At 42.5% G+C, this 19,831-nt stretch overlaps 1 pseudogene across 1 annotated transcript; it reads left to right on the forward strand.

Moving 5' to 3' along the window:
• Nucleotides 1-11,960: 11,960 nt before the first annotated feature.
• On the forward strand, nucleotides 11,961-14,664 carry LOC308524815 (dnaJ homolog subfamily A member 1-like; annotated as a pseudogene). Its single transcript has one exon. The product of its transcript is annotated as a dnaJ homolog subfamily A member 1-like (transcript).
• The last annotated feature ends 5,167 nt before the right edge of the window (nucleotides 14,665-19,831 follow it).

The raw sequence follows: 19,831 nt of genomic DNA on the forward strand, positions 1-19,831 counted from the left end.
ACCACATGCATCCCAACTGGCCTAGGTATCAAACCCGCAACCCAGGTATGTGCCCTTGACTGGAATTTGAACCTGAGACCCTTTTGTCCACAAGCTGACACTCTTAACCACTGACCAACACCGGCCAGGGTAGAAGTCTGGCAGTGTGGCTCAGTTGGTTGGAGCGTTGTCATTGGAGTGTCATATCCCATACACTGAAAGGTGGAGGGTTCGATCCCCAGTCAGAGGTGCATGGGGGAGGCAGCCCTGACTGACCCAGGATTGAACCTGCCACCTGGGTATGTGCCCTCACTGGGAATTGAACCTACGACCTTTCAGTGTATGGGATAACGCCCCAGTCAACTGAGCCACAGGGCCAGGGTGCCACCATGCTTTTAAAATCCTAGGGTGAGGTAACCTGACTTCCTCAGCCTGATGCTGTCCAAGAAAACAGTTGTGTGGCATTGGGCAAGGTTTGCTTTGTTCCAACACTAATTTCTTCTTTTTTTTTTTTTAGTTGGTTTTTGTGTTTTTGATTAATCCTCATTGGAGGATATTTTTTTCCATTGATTTTTAGAGAGAGTGGAAGGCAGGGAGAGAGGGAGAGAGGCATTGATTGATTGCCTCCTGCACGTGCTCCGACCCAGGCCACGGATTGAACCTGCAATCCAGGAACATGCACCCTTGACCAAGATTCTAACCCATGACCCTTCGGTGTGCAGGCCAACACTCTAATCATAGAGCCACACTGGCCAGGGCTAGTTTTCTCTTTTGACCTAACACAGGCCTCAGCAATTTTACACTGTTGTTAGAAAGATAGAATTGGCTTAACAGAATTGACCCTACTTGGGAGGACATGAAGACTTTGCTAAATGAATACCAAAAACTATTGAGGTAACTCAGGATTGGACTTGACAACAATTTAACAAACCCAAATCAGCAAAAGATTAAACAAGAAATGTGTCTCTCTCTCAGAAAATTATTCCAGTGGTTGGCAATCCAAGATCAGTATAGAGCTCCTCTGCCCCATAACATGGTTCCATTTTCAACGTCACCTCATGGTCCAAAATAGCCACTTGTCCATCAGTCATCATTTGAAATTCTTGGCAGCATAAAGAAGAGGGCAAGGACAAAATGGGAAAATCTAGCTGAGTCAGCATACTGTAAAGAGTCTTTCTGGAAATCACATTCACCCCTTCCAGAACTGTCACATGACTAACAGCTAGCTATAATGGAGGTCAAGAAATGTCATCTTTCCTTGGATATTACTGCCCCCAATAATAAGCGGTTTTAGTTGATAAAGAAGGAGAAAATGACTATATAGTAAGCAACTGACAGCTCAAGTCATGATTCATATTTCTGACTCCATGTGCATGCACTAAGGCAAGGCATGTTGTATTAGTGAGCAGGATACATTATCTTGCTTCTGCCTCTTGGCCATCTGGGAATGATCATATACTTCTCTTTTTTTTTCTTTATTGATTAAGGTATTACATATGTGTCCTTGTTCCCCCATCCCCCCCCCCCCAAAAGCCGTTCATGCCATCATATACTTCTTTGGCACTTTTCCCCAAAAAACAGTTGAAAACTAGCTGCATTCTGAATCAGCATTTCCTGTCCCCACCTTAGCTTCTCTCCAACCCCTCATCAGCTGGTGACCAGTCTTTTTTATTAAAAGTCAGCATAAACAGGCCCTGACCGGTTTGGCTCAGTGGATAGAGCGTCGGCCTGCAGACTCAAAGGTCCCAGGTTTGATTCCAGTCAAGGGCATGTACTTTGGTTGCGGATACATCCCCAGTAGGGGGTGTGCAGGAGGCAGCTGATGGATGTTTCTCTCTATCCCTTTCCCTTCCTCTCTGTAAAAAAATCAATAAAATATATATTTTTTAAAAAGTCAGCGTAAACAGGTGGTAATATTTCCCCCATTTTCTAAATGTTCAGCATCTGCTAGATTAAGACAACACCAGGATAATCTTTCCCTGAGGGTGGAGAAAGTGAAGTGTTGCTTGGTAGAAAAGTGCAGAACAGCCTGGTGCCCTCTAAAAGGATTTCATGCAACTGACAGTTCTGAGTCAAGGGCTTTTTCTTTGTTTTATTTATTTAGCTTTTCACACATAGTCTGCACTCAGAAATATACCTTATCTACAGAAATAAACACTTGGCTCACATGTGAGCTCATAGAGGTCAGGATTGAGAGTAACAACTGAGCCATGGCCGGCTGGGCAAAAGTCAGAATTATTTATCACTAGCTCCTGTGTTCTCTGATTCCATTCACTATTTGGGACTACAAAAGTGTTTCTAAAACATGGTTTCTGCTGCTAGGGTGTTACAGTCTAGTGGGAAGGATAGAGATGTGCATAAATAGTTCCAGCACAGAGCACCCTGTATTAATAGCTTTAATAGAGGAAAATGATTTTTGGAAAGTAAAAGAATTGCTTGAATCTCACTTGATAACAGATGGATTTTCCGTAATTGCAAAAGAGTTTGCAGTGGGGAATAGAGCAGAGTCTTGGGTGATCAGCATCTTAACTAATAAGGACTTTATCTGAAATTTAAATGAAATATAAAAGTCTAAACTGATAACCATTAGAGTTTTTCTAGTAAAAGTTGAGGTATCTGGAGATGAGTAGTTAGATTAATTGTAATTTAAATAAATGGTTTTTCAAAGTATGCTTTTGACTTAATAGATCATTAAATAAGTTGTTAAAAATTGTTTAATTAAATTGAAAAACTATCAAAATATGCTACATATAATAAGGGTAAGTATTAAATTGTAAAACTTTCATGCACATGTGATGGATTACAATGTAAAATTTATTTCTCATCCTGGGGTCAAAATAAAGACAGTCAGTGACTATTTCACTGCCTCTGAAATTGGATGGAACTGCTGGGTTCAAGTTTGGGCTCTGCAGTTTTCTACTTGTGTAATCTTAGGCAGGTTGCTAAAATCACTGGGGCTCAGTTTTCTCATGTGTACCGGATACTTATAGTTCGTATTGTACAGAGTTTTTATATGGATTAAATTAATTAACCCATGTAAAACACTTAGAATAGTGTCACAGCCTTGGCCGGTTTGGCTCAGTGGATGGAGCATCGGCCTGCGGACTGAAAGGTCCCAGGCCCGATTCCGGTCAAGGGCATGTACCTGGGTTGCATGCACATCCCCAGTGGGGTGTGTGCAGGAGGCAGCTGGTCGATGTTTCTCTCTCATCAATGTTTCTGGCTCTCTATCCCTCTCCCTTCCTCTATGTAGAGAATCAATAAAACATATTAAAAAAAAATAAAAGAAGCCAAAGCCGGTTTGGCTCAGCGGATAGAGCGTCGGCCTGCGGACTGAAGGGTCCCAGGTTCGATTCCGGTCAAGGGCATGTACCTGGGTTGCGGGCACTTCCCCAGTGGGAGATGTGCGGGAGGCAGCTGATCGGTGTTTCTCTCTCATCGATGTTTCTGGCTCTCTATCCCTCTCCCTTCCTCTCTGTAGAGAATCAATAAAACATTAAAAAAAATAAAAGAAGCCAAAGCCGGTTTGGCTCAGCGGATAGAGCGTCGGCCTGCGGACTGAAGGGTCCCAGGTTCGATTCCGGTCAAGGGCATGTACCTGGGTTGCGGGCACTTCCCCAGTGGGAGATGTGCGGGAGGCAGCTGATCGATTTTTCGCTCTCATCAATGTTTCTGGCTCTCTATCTCTCTCCCTTCCTCTCTGTAAAAAATCAATAAAATATATTTTAAAAAAAATAATAAAAAAAAAATAAAAGAATACTGTCACGAAACACACCTAAAAATATTAGCTATTATAATTCACAAAAGAGTCAAAGGAAAAGATAATAGACACATATTACTAGCTGTGCCGGTTAATAATGCAGATTTTGTAACCAAAGAAAACATGATAATTTCAAAAGAAACATCAGAAGTGCTTTATTCAAAGTAATGTCCAATGCTAACTACACATTTCCCCCATCTTTTAGGTAATTTGTGGATACTGTCCCAATAGAACTTTTCTTGTTTTGAGGCAAACCATTCAGAGACCCAATTTTCCACTTCTTCGTATGTTTTGAAGTGCTGCTCAGAAAGTGCATGTGCCATCAATCGGAACAAGTGGTAATCTGAAGGAGCAAGGTCTGGTGAATATGGTGGGTGGGTTAATACTTCCCAGGCAAGATCTTTTAACATGTCTTTAACTGGTTTTGAAGTGTGTGATGGTGTGTCGTCATGAAGCAAAATTACTTTGCCGTGTCTTCTGGCACATTCTGGTCGTTTCACAATCAGAGCATGGTTCAAATTGATTATTTGTTGTCGGTAGCGATCAGTATTAATGGTTTCACCTGGTTTTAGAAGCTCATAATACACCACACCTTCCTGATCCCACCAAACACAGAGTCTTCTTCCCAAAGCGATTTGACCTTGCAGTCAATGATGGTTGACCTGGATCAACCCATGATTTTGTGCGTTTGGGATTCTCAAAATAAATCTACTTTTCATTGCCAGTCACAATTTGATGCAAAAAAAGACTCTTTCGTGCCACTGAAGCAACATTTTTTTTTTTGCATTTTATTTTTTTTATTTTTTTTTAATCTTGTTTTATTGCTTAAAGCATTACAAAGAGTATTATATATGTCTCTTTTTTTTTCTCCCCTTGACCTTCCCCTGGCCTCCCCTACCCCGCAGTGTCTTGTGTCCATTGGTTATGCTTATATGCATGCATACAAGTCCTTCGGTTGATCTCTTACCCCCTCCCCACCCAACCCCCCCAGGCCTTCCCACTGTAGTTACATTTTACTGATGACTTTTTGGTTTTCCATTTGTCTTTCGTTCAGTTGATGTGGCACCCATTTTCCTTCCTTTAAAGTCCTTCCCATTGCTTGTAAATGATCGGAAATTGTTTGTTGAGCAACATTTAAGCTTTCTGCAAGTTGTTTTTTAGTTTGACACACATCTTAATCCAACCATGCTTGTAATTGTTGGTCTTCAAACTTTTTTGGTTGACCTGGATGTTTTTTGTCTTTCACATCAAAATCATCACTTTTAACGTGTTTAAACTAGCGTTCACAAGTATCTTGTAATGGAGCATGTTCACCATAAGCTTCCCGAAGTATACGATAATTTTTTTCTTCAAAATAAAGTGATGAATTAAAACTTCCCCCAAATGCTTTTTTTTGGCACGAAATTTGACATTTTTAAGCGTAAAAATATCTATGATGTGAACACCTTCAAAAAATTTGATATGTGAAGTTTTGAAGCTTGCTGTTAATACAACAAAATAGCATACATATCAACTCGCATATATATCAACATATGTGTAACTCCATCTATTGAAAAAAAAAATCTGCATTATCAACCAGTACACCTAGTATAGGCCAAGCATTGCTTTTTATATAAATTATGTAATTTAACACATTGTATGCGTGAAACGTGTTTACACGTTTTACGTATTCATACGTTCTACCAGTGTAGTAGAGCACAGGACACGTATTAATACATTTTTTATAGACTAGCGGTAGAATGCAGGTAACGTATAAATACGTAAACTAAAGTTATCGTGATTTTACTGAACGTTGCCATTTATGCAAAAAATTAACAAAAATGGCCCGCGCCACCTGTTAGCGCGCGATAAAAACTACCTGCAAACAATGTGTTAAAAACTCCTACCTCAACTTTATAGAGTAGGACTATTATACCAATTTTAAAGAAGTAAATTAAGACTCAAAGGTGATAAGTAACTTGTACAGTTATATAATTGGGAAGTGGCAAAGAAAGGATTTATACTCAGTTCTGAGTCTACATTCCACTGTACCATACTGCCTTAGAGATATTTAATGAGACTGACATGAGTTCAAAGGGAAAGCATCAAAATTAGACCTAATCATTCATATTTGTTGAATATCTTTCTTATGTTGGGATATATTCTAAGCCCCTATACCCATGAAGCTCTTATATTCTGCTGGAGGAAAAGAGACTAAACAAGTAACCTAACAAAGTCATCTCAGATAGTCAAGACAAGATGAAATGATACCGTTATGCCCAGATTTCAAGATCCCCAAAAGCCCACCAGGGAGCCAGCCGAGTCCAATGCAAAAGCAAAGAGTCTTTATTCGAGCTAGCTCAGCTCCCCGACCCACTCACCGACGCAATGGCAAGCCAAGTGGCAGAGAGGAAGAACTCTGTGTAGAGAGAGGTTTTATAGGGGGTTGGAATAAGGGGAGGAGAAAGGACTATGGGCCCTGCCGATTGGCCAGGCGCAAGTCTGTGTCTTGTTACACAGGATGTGGTCATATCTATGGCGCACACTTCCCTTGATTGTCATTGGTTAGTTTAAAGAAGCCCTGGGTGTGGCTAGCAGAGGCTTGGACTTCCAGGAAGAAGCCTTGCCGAGCACATGGCTGCCCAAAAATGGAAAATCCAAGGTAAGATGGAGGGCGTAGCTCTTACCCTGGGGCAAGATGGAGGGTGTAGTCCTCGCCCTTTCATTCCCCCCTTTGTCTTGGAACTTCCGGCTCAATCATGAGATGGACTGCTTTTCTATTCCATTTTTGCTAGAGGCCCGTACTGGGCACACAGAACTATCAACTGAACTATCCCTATATGCTTAACAAATGGTCCGGTGGAAGGGAAAGAAACCATTTTAGCTTTAACAACTTCTATTGAAATAGGATTTTTCTTCTTAAAATTCCTCCATGGCTGTATTCAATTTGGCTTGATGTTTGCATAAACACAACAAGAATGGTAACCGACCACCTTTGCTGGAATCTCATGGTTGAATCTTAATGTGCCCCGTAGGGCCAGGAAGCCAAGCCATCCAGCTGCCATCAGGCCTGCCTGCAGTATTTTCTGAGTTAGGTGAATCCCTCACCTGTGGCAACTCCACCTGAGCCCACGCTCTAGGCCAGGGGTGGGCAAACTTTTTGACTCGAGGGCCACAATGGGTTCTTAAACTGGACCGGAGGGCCGGAACAAAAGCATGGATAGAGTGTTTGTGTGAACTAATATAAATTCAAATTAAACACCATTACATAAAAGGGTACGGTCTTTTTTTTAGTTTTATTCATTTCAAACGGGCCGGCCCGCGGGCCATAGTTTGCCCACGGCTGCTCTTGGCTTTAAGGCACATCTCAGTAGCTCTCCTACTCATTGCGGCCCAGAGTGAGTCGGGGTTCCGCAGGGATGCAGAGGCATCCTTATTGCTCCCCTTCTACTCTGACCAACCGCCAGTGATGGTAGGGCATGGGCCTGACGCTCCAGCGCCAGCCATCTTCAGGGCTCCCAAGCAGGATACCAGGCTTTCTTTGTGGCATTCTTACTGGCTTCAAGTCTTTAGAGTCCAGACGGGTCTCTTTAAAACATGATATTCCAGTCAAAGTTTTCCATTAATAAAACCACTATTAGGAACTAGTCTTATTGAATCTATGCAAAGAAATGTATTGCCATGACTTATTTAGCATTGCCAATATTTCAGAGGAATTATATAAGGAGAAAAACATACTGATCTGCTCTAAGATTTTCTGACTTTCCTTGCCTATTCCTTTTCATGGATTCTTCAGAGTTATAACAAAACAGTAACTGTTGGCATCAAACCTTATTTCTATGCATAACCATGCCTCAGACCTTCTATTCCAAACAGGCCTTTCCCAGCTTTCTACAGTTGAGGTTTGTACTATCCCTGACATGGGCGTGGTTACGCAGGCCTGCAAGACAGTATATAGGCTGCCAACCGTCAACTGTCTCAACAGAGACCAAAACCTGATGGGCACTCTTCCCTGCCCAGTTGGGCCCCTGCCCTCTTGGCAGCTAGACACCCTTTACTTTTGGGGTTCACCCCACACAGTCCTCTTCCAGGATAGCCAACATACATTCAAACGTGCAAGATAATCAAAGGTCAATATAACATATCAATACAATGACTAAAGTCTATTCTTGACCTTCCTATAAATTGTCCTTGTCTCTTTGGAGCCATGTCCATGAAGATGCAGGCATCATCTAAGTCTATTATACGGTATTGTGGGGGCTCCCGGTAGCAGGAGTGATCGCAAGCAATGTTCTTGAGCTTGAGCGGGTTGCGTTGATCTCAATCGATGCTCCATTTGGTGACGAAGTCTTCCCGGATCACGGATGGGTCCGCTGACCGGACGTGAGTGTGATGGACCCAGGTCGCGATGCCGTCTACCTTGAGAGTGGTGGGGGTCGTCAGCACCACAGTGTAGCGACCCTTCCAACGTGGCTTGAGGGTCTCCCGGTGGTGCCTTCTGACGTAGACCCAATCTCCTGGTCTGTGCTGATGAGGAGTTGGTGTTGGGCTGGTCTAAGCTGCTTCCCAGCCACCAGCGTCAGTGCCTTAATAAGGGCGACGAGTTCTGCTCACTGGGCTGACATCCCAGAGGGCAGGGTCTCTGCCCACACAGTGTCCATTTCAGTGACCACCGCTGCACCCGCGTACCTGCACCTGTCCCGCACGAAGCCGCTTCTATCCATGAACCAGGTGGTCTCTGCATCAGATAGGGGCCGGTTGGTCAAGTCCTTCCGGAGTCCATGTATTCCCACACAGTCGTGTAGTGGGGCATCTAAGTGAGGGTAGGGCAGCAAAGTAGCAGGATTGAGGGCCGCACTGGGGCAGAACCGCACACTTGGAGGGTTGAGTAGGAGGCTCCTTTCTCTGCATAACTGAGCCTTCTTCATGGATGCCCAGTACCCTAAGGCCCCCAGGGTGGCCAGTAGATCTCGGGTCCCCCACTCACAGTCCTTGGCCATGTTGGCTGCATCTACATACTGGAGGAAGGTGAGGTCAGGGTGTTCCCTTCTGTACTCACCCAAGTCTTCATGAAGTGCCTCATCAAAGATGGTGGGCGAGTTTTTGAACCCCTGGGGTAGGCGTGTCCAAGTTAGCTGTCCGCTGAAGCCCTCCTCTGGGTCATGCCACTCAAAGGCGAACAGGGGCTGACTTTGAGGTGCTAGTGGTAGACTGAAGAAGGCATCTTTTAAATCTTTATTTACAGCGCTCTGCTTTCTTGCCTTTCTACCAGTTCCCTTTGTGGCAGAGCAACAACCAGGCCTCTTTCAAGGGGGTGTGATAGAAGGAGATATCAGCCCCTCCTTTGCTAGCAGCAACAGGTATCGAACCCTTTCAATACATTTAACCAGCTTTATTCCCAGCCATTTTTACAGATTCTAGGGCCCATTGCCTTCCTTTAACCAGCAAGCCAAATGACACTGGCCTGTATTATTTAATTCAGCACAGGCAGGGGGGGCCCATAAAATCTCTGCCCTGAGGAATTGTGAGCCCTACCCCTAAATGTCCCAATCAGACTAGAAAAGTTACAAATACCTTTTAAATCTACCCCAGAATTCAAAAATCTCAGCGCAGAACAGAATATCACATAGCAAATCAAATTTCCCAGCAAACAAATAGAGATGTTTACTAGTTAGGCGGGCCAATTCCACCTCTGACAGAGAGCAAGCGCCCTTGGGGAAAGATCCCAGTGGCCGCTCAGGGCGTTTTACTATCGGTCAGAGCACTCAGCCTCAAGGAAATCAAGTGTGTGGTTTTTTTTTTCTTCTGCAGTCTTCCACATTTACATGAACAAATAGCCTCAAAGTAGCAATACATTCATATTTTTAAGAGACATAGACAGAAATTTTACTAGCTAAACAATTTTATAACATTTCCCATTAAAAACTTTGAGCCACAACAAGTCCCTGAACAGAGGCAGTCAAAAAATCACAAAGGTGCCAAAACCGGTTTGGCTCAGTGGATAGAGCGTCGCCCTGCGGACTGAAAGGTCCCAGTTTCGATTCCGGTCAAGGGCATGTACCTGGGTTGCGGGCATATCCCCAGTAGGAGATGTGCAGGAGGCAGCTGATCGATGTTTCTCTCTCATCGATGTTTCTAACTCTCTATCCCTCTCCCTTCCTCTCTGTAAAAAATCAATAAAAAAATATATTAAAAAAAAATCACAAAGTTATTGACCTCACCCCAAGGTTTGGAATGAGGAACCTAGTTTTCAAAAAAAGCAATTTACAGAAGCAGAGACAGCATGCAATCTAAATTACAGTTTTGGGTAAACACATTATCTAGAGTCCTTGGGTAACCTAGGTTAACCTTAGGCATGTTATCTAAACCACAGTTTCTACCTGAAATAATTGTCATCATACTTTACTTTAGAAATTGGATTACTGCTATCAGTCCCTTTTAAAGACCTTGACATAACCTTTAATGGTCCTTAGTTTAAGGAAAGCAGGGTTTTCTAGATTTAAGAGATTAGCAGTAAAGCTCAGCCTTAAAAGTCCACCCCTGAAATACCAGCCTGCCTCAGTGAGCAGACACTGATTGACTAAATCAGAGGGAGGGGCCTTTGCTGTTTCAAGATGGCGGACCCCAGGGGAGCAGCAAGCCATGTGGCTGACATGGCAGCTGCCAAGTCATGTAGCCCAAAATGATGGCTGTCTACACTGTTTTTTGCAAATCAGGATCCCTAAAAGATAGATGGCCAACATTATATTGCAGACAAACTGAAATCTCATTAGCTGTTTATACCTTTTATAATTATCTTAAAAAATATCAATTAAATTTAAACTGGTCCTTGCATCAAAATCTTCAGTTGAGGTCACAAAATCAATTCTCCCTTCTCAATCAGACCAATAAGCAAAGGCATTTAGTTACCACAATTACACAATTTTTCCCAATTCAATCCGAACCTTAAACTTTTAGCTGGCAAGTTAAATATTCAGCATTTCTCAGTACTCAACCAACAGATTTAATTCTGTCCTCTAGATTTTTCATGAGGCAAATTAGAGTAAACTTTACTTTTTACTTTCAAGCGGCTCTGGAAAACCACATTTGAGCCTTGCAAAACAGGTTCTGGCCTACCTGGTATTTTCAGATGTAAATTGACCACATTCTTTCTTTTAAGATTTTGCTACAGGTGGGAAGCAACTAGCCCCTTCCTTCATTAGAAATTGCCTTGGGAAGCCAGCCTGAACACCCTTCGTTAGCATTTAAAAACTGTTCTTTATTATGGAAATGCCAATCTTTCTGCTAGAATCTAGCATCATTATCTTTTCCTTTGGGTATATAATCAGTCTTGGGTTCCATCCTGCACATTTGCAAAGAGACTCCAGCTCAAAACTCTATCCAAAATCGGACTATGTGCGCATTCGTTTTAAGCCAGCTTTTCTCTTTACACGTGCACAGAAATCCCAGGCGCATTTACTTGGGGAGGGGGTGACCTGTTTTCACATATCCTCACTCAGACGCCTGCCCAACCGAAGTCATGGAGCCACACAAAGGAGTGGAGAGGGCAGGCCCCCTCCCTCCACACTCGCACACTTTCACCAGACATTCATTCAGAGTTTAAACAATAACAACTTCCCAACTCCTGAGGGAGCTCTACAGCCTCCCCCAATCTCCTTGAAATGATCAATCACAATACCCAAAGGAGCAGTCTGAGTCCATCTCATAATGTCCATCCAGTAAGTCCACAGAAAACAGAAAAACACAGACACAGACAAACAAAGGGGCCCAAAGAACAGCCTTCCAACTCCATGGAAGCAACTAGACGATGGCCTTACGCCAAACCGGCGGGAGCAACCCGCCTCGTCTCAAACACGTGAGGGGAATACACGTCCCTCGTGAGGGGAATACGCATCCCTCCTGGGAGCAGAACGTCTTCCGACTCTCCCCACCCATGGTCCTTCAGCAGTGCGTCCACCTAGACTGCTTCGAGAACTACAGAATTTCAGAAGTGAGCTCACACAGGACAGAACATATAACACACAGAACAGAATACACAACACACAGACACCTACCGCGGCCAGTCAGACTCTCCGGATCGGGGTCCCTTGAGGATCTTGGGGATCCCGGACGAGCCCCCAAATGTTATGCCCAGATTTCAAGATCCCCAAAAGCCCACCAGGGAGCCAGCCAAGTCCAATGCAAAAGCAAAGAGTCTTTATTCGAGCTAGCTCAGCTTCCCGACCACACTCACTGATGCAACGGCAAGCCAAGTGGCAGTGAGGGAGAACTCTGTGTGGAGAGAGGTTTTATAGGGGGTTGGAGTAAGGGGAGGAGAAAGAAGTGTGGGCCCTGCCGATTGGCCAGGCGCAAGTCAGTGTCTTGTTACACAGGATGTGGTCATATCTATGGCACACACTTCCCTTGATTGTCATTAGTTAGTTTAAAGAAGCCCTGGGTGTGGCTAGCAGAGGCTTGGACTTCCAGGAAGAAGCCTTGCCGAGCACATGGCTGCCCAAAAATGGAAAATCCAAGGTAAGATGGAGGGCGTAGCTCTTACCCTGGGGCAAGATGGAGGGTGTAGTCCTTGCCCTTTCAGATACAAGCTAACTAGGAAAGAGGAATGTCCTCTCTGAAAAAGTAACTTGAAGGAAGACCAGCTTGTTGGGGAGGAGCCAGCCCTGTAAGGACTTGGAAGATAGAAAAGCCAAAGCCCTGAGATAGGAATGAGCTCTGGTATTTCAAGGAACAACAACAAACCAACAAAAATGGTGCAGCTGGAGAGAGTAATGAGAGGTTAGAGCAGTTTTGAAATGGCCAAGTAGGCAATAAAAAAATCATGTAGAGTCTTATAAGGTGTGGTAAAGAGTTTCAATGGTATTGTAAGTGTGGTGTGAAAAGGATGCTTACACAAGTGACAAGATGCAATTTATATTAAAGATCACTGGCTGATGTGTAGAGAATTGCAGGGAGGCAAGAGGAATCAGTTCAGGTGATAACTGACAGAAGTTGCTGAGGGAGTGTAAGAAAATGAAAGAAAAATAATAAAGAACAACTAAGTTTTTTGGCTTGAGCAACTTGGTGGTGGATAAAGGTTATAAATATTTCTCTCTTTTCCACATCCAGCATGGCTAGACAGCGGTCTGGTTCCTGAGTAGGGGTGGCTGGAGATTGAGAAAATGAAAGAAAGAGACACAGAAATAGAAAAAGCTGGGGCCGGGTGGGACAGCTGTCCTCTGATGGAGAGACAGTGACCCAGAGCCGATCAGCACATTTATTTTATACAGCAAAATACCAGGAAGTTTTACTGAAGCCCAAGACAAAGGAGATTATGTGCATTCTTGTAGCTTCTTTGTAATTGTCACTTCTGGGTGGGCCCAGTTAATTGTTTTTGTTTCTGGTGCTTGGCTGGATTTAGATAATGAAACCCACCACCCTGGCACATGAGCTGAAGGTCAGGCTACAATACACCTGCCTCTGGCAAGGTATGTTTCCAGGGCATGGCTCGGCCAGGCACCACTGGATTCAGGTGACAATCAGCTCAGGGGCCTTTCTCAGGCACTCTCTACAAAAGGTTCCACTGCTTGAGATGGCCTAAACTTAAAGATGAAACATTATGGAAGAAAAATTCAGGAATTCTGTTTTGGGTGGAACTTTCCAGAATGCTTGGTGAGAGGTGAAGGAGCGGCGGCCTCCTGAGGTGCATGCAGCAACGCGCTCTTTCCAGCTCCTCCACATCTGCCTCGGCCTACTCACCGGCTGTCAAAAATGGTGAAAGAAACCACTTACTATGATGTTTTAGGGGTCAAACCCAATGCCACCCAGGAAGAACTGAAAAAGGCTTATAGGAAGCTGGCCTTGAAGTACCACCCTGTTAAGAATCCAAATGAAGAAGAGAAGTTTAAACAGATTCCTCAAGCTTACAAAGTGCTCTCTGATGCAAAGAAAAGGAAATTAAATGACAAAGGAGGAGAACAAGCAATTAAGGAATGTGGAACAGGTGGTGGTTTTGGTCCCCCCACGGACATCTTTGATATGTTTTTTGGAGGAGGAGGAAGGATGCAGAGAGAAAGGAGAGGTAAAAATGTTGTGCATCAGCTCTCTGTAACCTTAGAAGACATATAATGGTGCAATGAGAAAACTAGCTCTACAAAAGAATGTGATTTGTGACAAATGTGAAGGCCAAGGTGGTAAGAAAGGAGCAGTAGAGTGCTGTCCCAATTGCCTAGGTACTGGAATGCAAAAAAGAATTCATCAGATAGGCCCTGGAATGGTTCAGCAAATTCAGTCTGTATGCATGGAGTGTCAGGGCCATGAGGAAAGGATCAGTCCTAAAGACAGATGTAAAAGCTGCAACGGAAGGAAGATAGTTCGAGAGAAGAAGAATCTAGAAGTTCATATTGATAAAGGCATGAAAGATGGCCAGAAGATAACATTCCATGGTGAAGGAGACCAGGAACAAGGACTGGAGCCAGGAGATATTATCATTGTTTTAGATTGGAAGGACCATGCTGTTTTCACTCGACAAGGAGAAGACCTTTTCATGTGTATGGACATTGGACATACAGCTGGTTGAAGTTTTGTGTGGCTTCCAAAAGCCAATAGCTACTCTTGACAACCAAACCATAGTCATCACCTCTCATCCAGGTCAGATTGTCAAGAATGGAGATATCAAGTGTGTATTAAATGAAGGCATGCCAGTTTATCATAGACCATATGAAAAGGATCGCCTAATCATCGAATTTAAGGTAAACTTTCCTGAGAATGGCTTTCTCTCTCCTGATAAACTCTCTTTGCTGGAAAAACTCCTACCTGAAAGGAAGGAAGTAGAAGAGACTGATGAAATGGACCAGGTAGAACTGGTGGACTTTGATCCAAATCAAGAAAGACAGCGCCATTACAATGGAGAAGCATACGAGGATGATGAACATCATCCTAGGGGTGGTGTTCAGTATCAGACCTCTTAATGGGGCCAGTGAATAACACTCACTGCTGGCATTTTATATACAGTAGTGAATGAGTCAAGGACTGTAACCATAATATGCTCACTACTTTCTATTGTTTTTGTTTTAATATTCAAGTATAGTAGTGTTTTAAAAGTTAAATGAAGAATAAACTCAAATATAAAAGCTCTGACTTTGCCCTATATTTATGATGACTTGTGTGCAAGATAAGTTTAATACCTGTAAAAAAAATTCCCCTAGCATTTGCTAGGCCATACTTTGTAATTAATTTTAGCTATGTACATGGAATAGCTTAGACTGAAATGCTAGATATATGTATTGACTTTGGTGTGTGACCCTTAATTGTTAAGCTACAAAGTTACAATTCTGTATTTAACTGACAGTCAGACAAAGAACTGAATTTGTAGAGAAGTGTTAGTTTGTATAGTTGTATTAAGTGGGATTCATTGTGATGCCTCTGCATTTATTCTGTTGCCTCAACTGTTACTTGAAGGTGGCATGCCATATAATTTAACCTGTGGTATCAGTGATAGAAATGATACCTTTACAAAGAAGGGGTTTATCATAATCTGCTTCTTGAGGGCTTGCATCTGTAGAATTGCATTCCCTTCTGTGGTGCCATCTTTTTTTAAATTATTATATATAACTATATATCAGTCCTTGGTTACATTTTTTCCCCCTTCTCTTTGGACCATAAGCCTTAGAGTAGTGACTTCTGGAGTAGGCTAACTTAGAAGTTGAGTGATGAAACCTTTACATGGAGAAGTAATTTGCATGTATGAGATGGGAAGGTGTGTTTTAGGTATGTTACCGGCTTACTTTAAACCATTTAACTTATGCTCCAAAGTAACTGTAATTTAATGTTGGTAGTATAGCAAATTATGAATAGCTTTATTGTATGTTTAAAGTCATATGTTCACAAGCTTAAATCTGGCTACCAGAATTTAAGCAATTCTTGAAATGTATGAATGTCTCCTTAATACACTGATTACAAAATAAAAAAAAAAAGAATTCTGTTTTGAACTTTCTAAATTTGAGATTCAATCAGAAGATTAACCCCCAGGGAAGGTACATCTCTCTGTTATCCATTAAAAGAATCCTTTCTGCTCTTAAATGCTGTGGTTCCATGAGATTTTAACTTCAGGTCAGTGTTTGCTAACATTCCTTCCACCCTCAGCATGTGCACACACACATAGATACAGTTAAGCTCTTTGTTGAATTATGAAATTAAGAAATGGTTTCCTTTTTAATTCTTCAAGCTCCTTAAGAAGGAATTTTCAAAAATCCTTGCATCTCCATTTAAGATTGGCATAAAGCAGCTAAATGTTCTACAATATAAAAATCATACCATCCCCTGATGGTTAGAAAATACTTGGGCAAGTAATGTAAAGTGTCTGCTTGAAGGAGACTGACCAAAAATATATTTGGCATCATTCAAAGAAGGTTGTAATATGAGAAGACATCAGTGATGGGGCCAAAAGGTTTGTGGACTCAGCAAATGGGTTTCTTCAAGGGGTGCTTTTGCTATCTTCAAGGACAGAAAGTTACAAGGCAGCTGGGTCCAGAGAGTGTAATATAAGATGATAACCTATTTTTCTTGGGACTGGTGGATTTTTTAAGTAAACTTATATTTTAAAAGAGGTTCTTGTTTTTTAAGGATAAATGTGGCCATCATGGATTTTATTCATCTCTTAGGAGAATGAATATTTTGGATTCATTAATTCAAACATTTTCGTAGTACTGCCCTAGCTGGTTTGGCTCAGTGGATAGAGTGTCAGCCTACAGACTAAAGGGTCCCAGGTCAAGGGCATGTACCTTGATTACATGTTCTTCCCCAGCCTGGGTCCTGGTAGGGGCTCATGAAGGAGGCGACCAGTCGATGTGTTTCCCTAACATCAGTGTTTCTCTCTGTCTTTCCCTTTCTCTTCCACTTTCCCTAAAAATCAGTGGAAAAATATCCTCATGTGAAGATTAACACATACACACACACAAGAACATGTTCTTGGTACTTACTATGTGTTTTGTGTATAAAGTTGAGGATATCCTACTCGAGAAGCTCACAGTATCTATATATATAAAAGGAGAAATTTGGGTAATATGTGGTCTAGCCAGGCAGGTACACCAGAATGGCAGCTCTTCATATTGCAGTGTAGTTTCATTAATTTGTTCAAGTAATGTTTATTACCCTCTGGCAGGCAAGAGAAATACAACAAAACAGACCTAGGTCTTGCTTTCATGGAGCTTACTGTCTAGTGGGAGAAACATGATTATACAAAGCTAAGTGAATAGAATATTAACATTTGGGATCAAGTGCAGGAAAAGAGTGGTGGTACTCCAGAGAATGTTGGCAGGGAGCAAGGACATATTTAGATTGTGGGATCAGGGAAGGCCGCTTCAAAAAATGACTTGAAAATCAAGAAGGACTTAGGAAAAGACTCTGAAAGCCAGCTTTTGTTGGTGCATTAGAGAAGCTGAATGAAAATCAAGGGAGTGGAGCAGAGAAAGTGAGGGGAAAGGCAAACAGGAATTTGACCATATGAGTTCTTACCAACCATCATAAAAAATTTTGGACATGAAGTATAAGGGGGAAACTATTGAAGGTTTCAAAGAGGGAAGTGATATCTAATTTGTGTTTTTAGAAATTCTGGCTCCTCTGAAGAGTAGACCCTGGGGAACAAGCATTGAAATAAGGAGGTAAGTTGTGGTGTGACTATAATCTCTGAAAAAGATGGGGGGAGCTCAGATGAAGGCTGTAGCAGAGAAGAATGAAAGGGAGAAGAGGATGGAATAAAGCTATTTGGGTGGTAAAATGAATCAGATGGTTGATGGGGTGGAGGTAGGAAGGAAGGAGGGAGAGAGAGAGCAGCTGTGGATGAATCTTGGGCTTCAAGTAGATGCACAAGGGTATCATTTTTTGAGATAAGAAGCCTAGAGGAGGATCATACTGAGGTAAGCAAGTAGCTAGAAATTCGAGATCCTTGTAGGCAAGTTTATTTGAGACATAGAGGGTAGGTATTAAATTAGCACATAAATTAACAATTCTAAAGCTTAAAAGATAGGTCTGGACTTGGGGTGACAAAGCCCTTTCAGATGCTGGCACTGTTCTGTATGCAGAAATTCAGACCCCACCAACCTCTACCATTGTGACTCAAGATTTCACTGCTTAATCTTTGGCCCTACTACCTACTCTGACTATTCTTTTTCCTTTCCTTGACACCAGAACAGCATCTGGACCAGGTGACATTTTTTGTTGGCATATCAAACAGTCTTTCTAAAGATGTTCAGAGCATTAAACTTAACATAGTTTTTGTCTGCAGGTGATTTGGGTTACCAATTCAACATCATCAGGAATCCTCAATTAAGGATGCAGTGAAGAAGGAAACTATTTCATGTAAAACAGCTTAATTGTGATACAGCATGACTGTGAGGTAGCACTGGGGCCAGGCCGCTCTCCAGCTAAATAGCTCTGCTCTGTACTTCACTGGTCTGTTCTGCTCTGCTCTGTGCAAGCCTGCTATGTTTCTCCATGGTCTGCTCCATTCTGTGCCAATCTGCTCAGGCCAGCACTGCTCTGCTCCAGCATGACATTTTAGTATTTCTGCTCAGTCAGGAAACAGTCGTGAATCTTTGACGGAAAGGAAAAGTGTGCTACCAGAACCAGAGGGGAGCTGGCTTCCATAGACCTAAGTCCCTGCCCATGATCCCCTGATCCTCCCATTTTGATTGGTCCATATGGCACTATCCTGTTTGGTCAGAATGTAGCTGCTTTGGTCAGATATAGCTGCACATCTTCAATTGGGTGGGGAGAGCCTCATTCCTTGGGTTGAAATAAGATTCCAGGAACTCCTTTATAGGGGCTGGCTCAGATGGCAGAAACACAGTACAGGCAGGCAGTTCAGTGCAAAGGCAGGCTTCTCTCTGAAGTTCTGTTTGCATCAAAGGCATCTGTGTAAAAATGGCTGCCAGGCTTTTTTTTTTTTTTTTTTTTAGCTCAGTTAGACACCAGAAGCCCTTCTTAATAAGGATCTTTCTCAGAGTTCACAGTTTCTTTTTTTTTTTAATTAAATCTTTATTGTTCAGATTATTACATTTGTTCCTCTTTATTCCCCCATAACTCCCCTCCTCCCAGTTCCCGCCCCACCCTCCGCCCTCACTCCCCACCCACTGTCCTCATCCATAGGTGCACGATTTTTGTCCAGCCTCTTCCCGCATCTCCCACACCCCTTTCCCCCCCAAGAATAGTCAGTCCATTCCCTTTCTATGTCCCTGATTCTATTATAATCACCAGTTCATTCTGTTCATCGGATTATTTATTCACTTGATTCTTAGATTCACTTGTTGATAGATGCATATTTGTTGTTCATAATTTGTATCTTTACCTTTTTCTTCCTCTTCCTCTTCTTAAAGGATACATTTCAGCATTTCATATAATCCTGGTTTGGTGGTGATGAACTCCTTTAGCTTTTCCTTATCTGTGAAGCTCTTTATCTGACCTTCAATTCTGAATGATAGCTTTGCTGGATAAAGTAATCTTGGTTGTAGGTTCTTGGTATTCATCACTTTGAATATTTCTTGCCACTCCCTTCTGGCCTGCAAAGTTTCTGTTGAGAAATCAGCTGACAGTCGTATGGGTATTCCCTTGTAGGTAACTGAGTTTCTTTCTCTTGCTGCTTTTAAGATTCTCTCTTTATCTTTTGCTCTTGGCATTTTAATTATGATGTGTCTTGGTGTGGTCCTCTTTGGATTCCTTTTGTTTGGGGTTCTCCGCGCTTCTTGGACCTGTAAGTCCATTTCTTTCACCAGGTGGGGGAAGTTTTCTGTCATTATTTCTTCAAATAGGTTTTCAATATCTTGCTCTCTCTCATCTTCTGGCACCCCTATAATTCTGATGTTGGTACGCTTGAAGCTGTCCCAGAGGCTCCTTACACTATCCTCGCATTTTTGGATTCTTTTTTCATTTTGCTTTTCCGGTTGGGTGTTTTTTGCTTCCTCGCATTTCAAATCATTGACTTGATTCTTGCACTCCTCTGTTCTGCTGTCGGGAGTCTGTATAATATTCTTTATTTCAGTCAGTGTATGCTTAATTTCTAGTTGGTTCCCCAATATAACATCGAGGGTCTCATTAGTTTTCTTGTAGATCTCATTAAGTTTATCGGCGGCTTCTAAACAG

The sequence above is a fragment of the Myotis nattereri genome (assembly GCF_964212035.1).
Source record: "Myotis nattereri genome assembly, chromosome: 1".
Taxonomy (NCBI): Eukaryota; Metazoa; Chordata; class Mammalia; order Chiroptera; family Vespertilionidae; genus Myotis; species Myotis nattereri.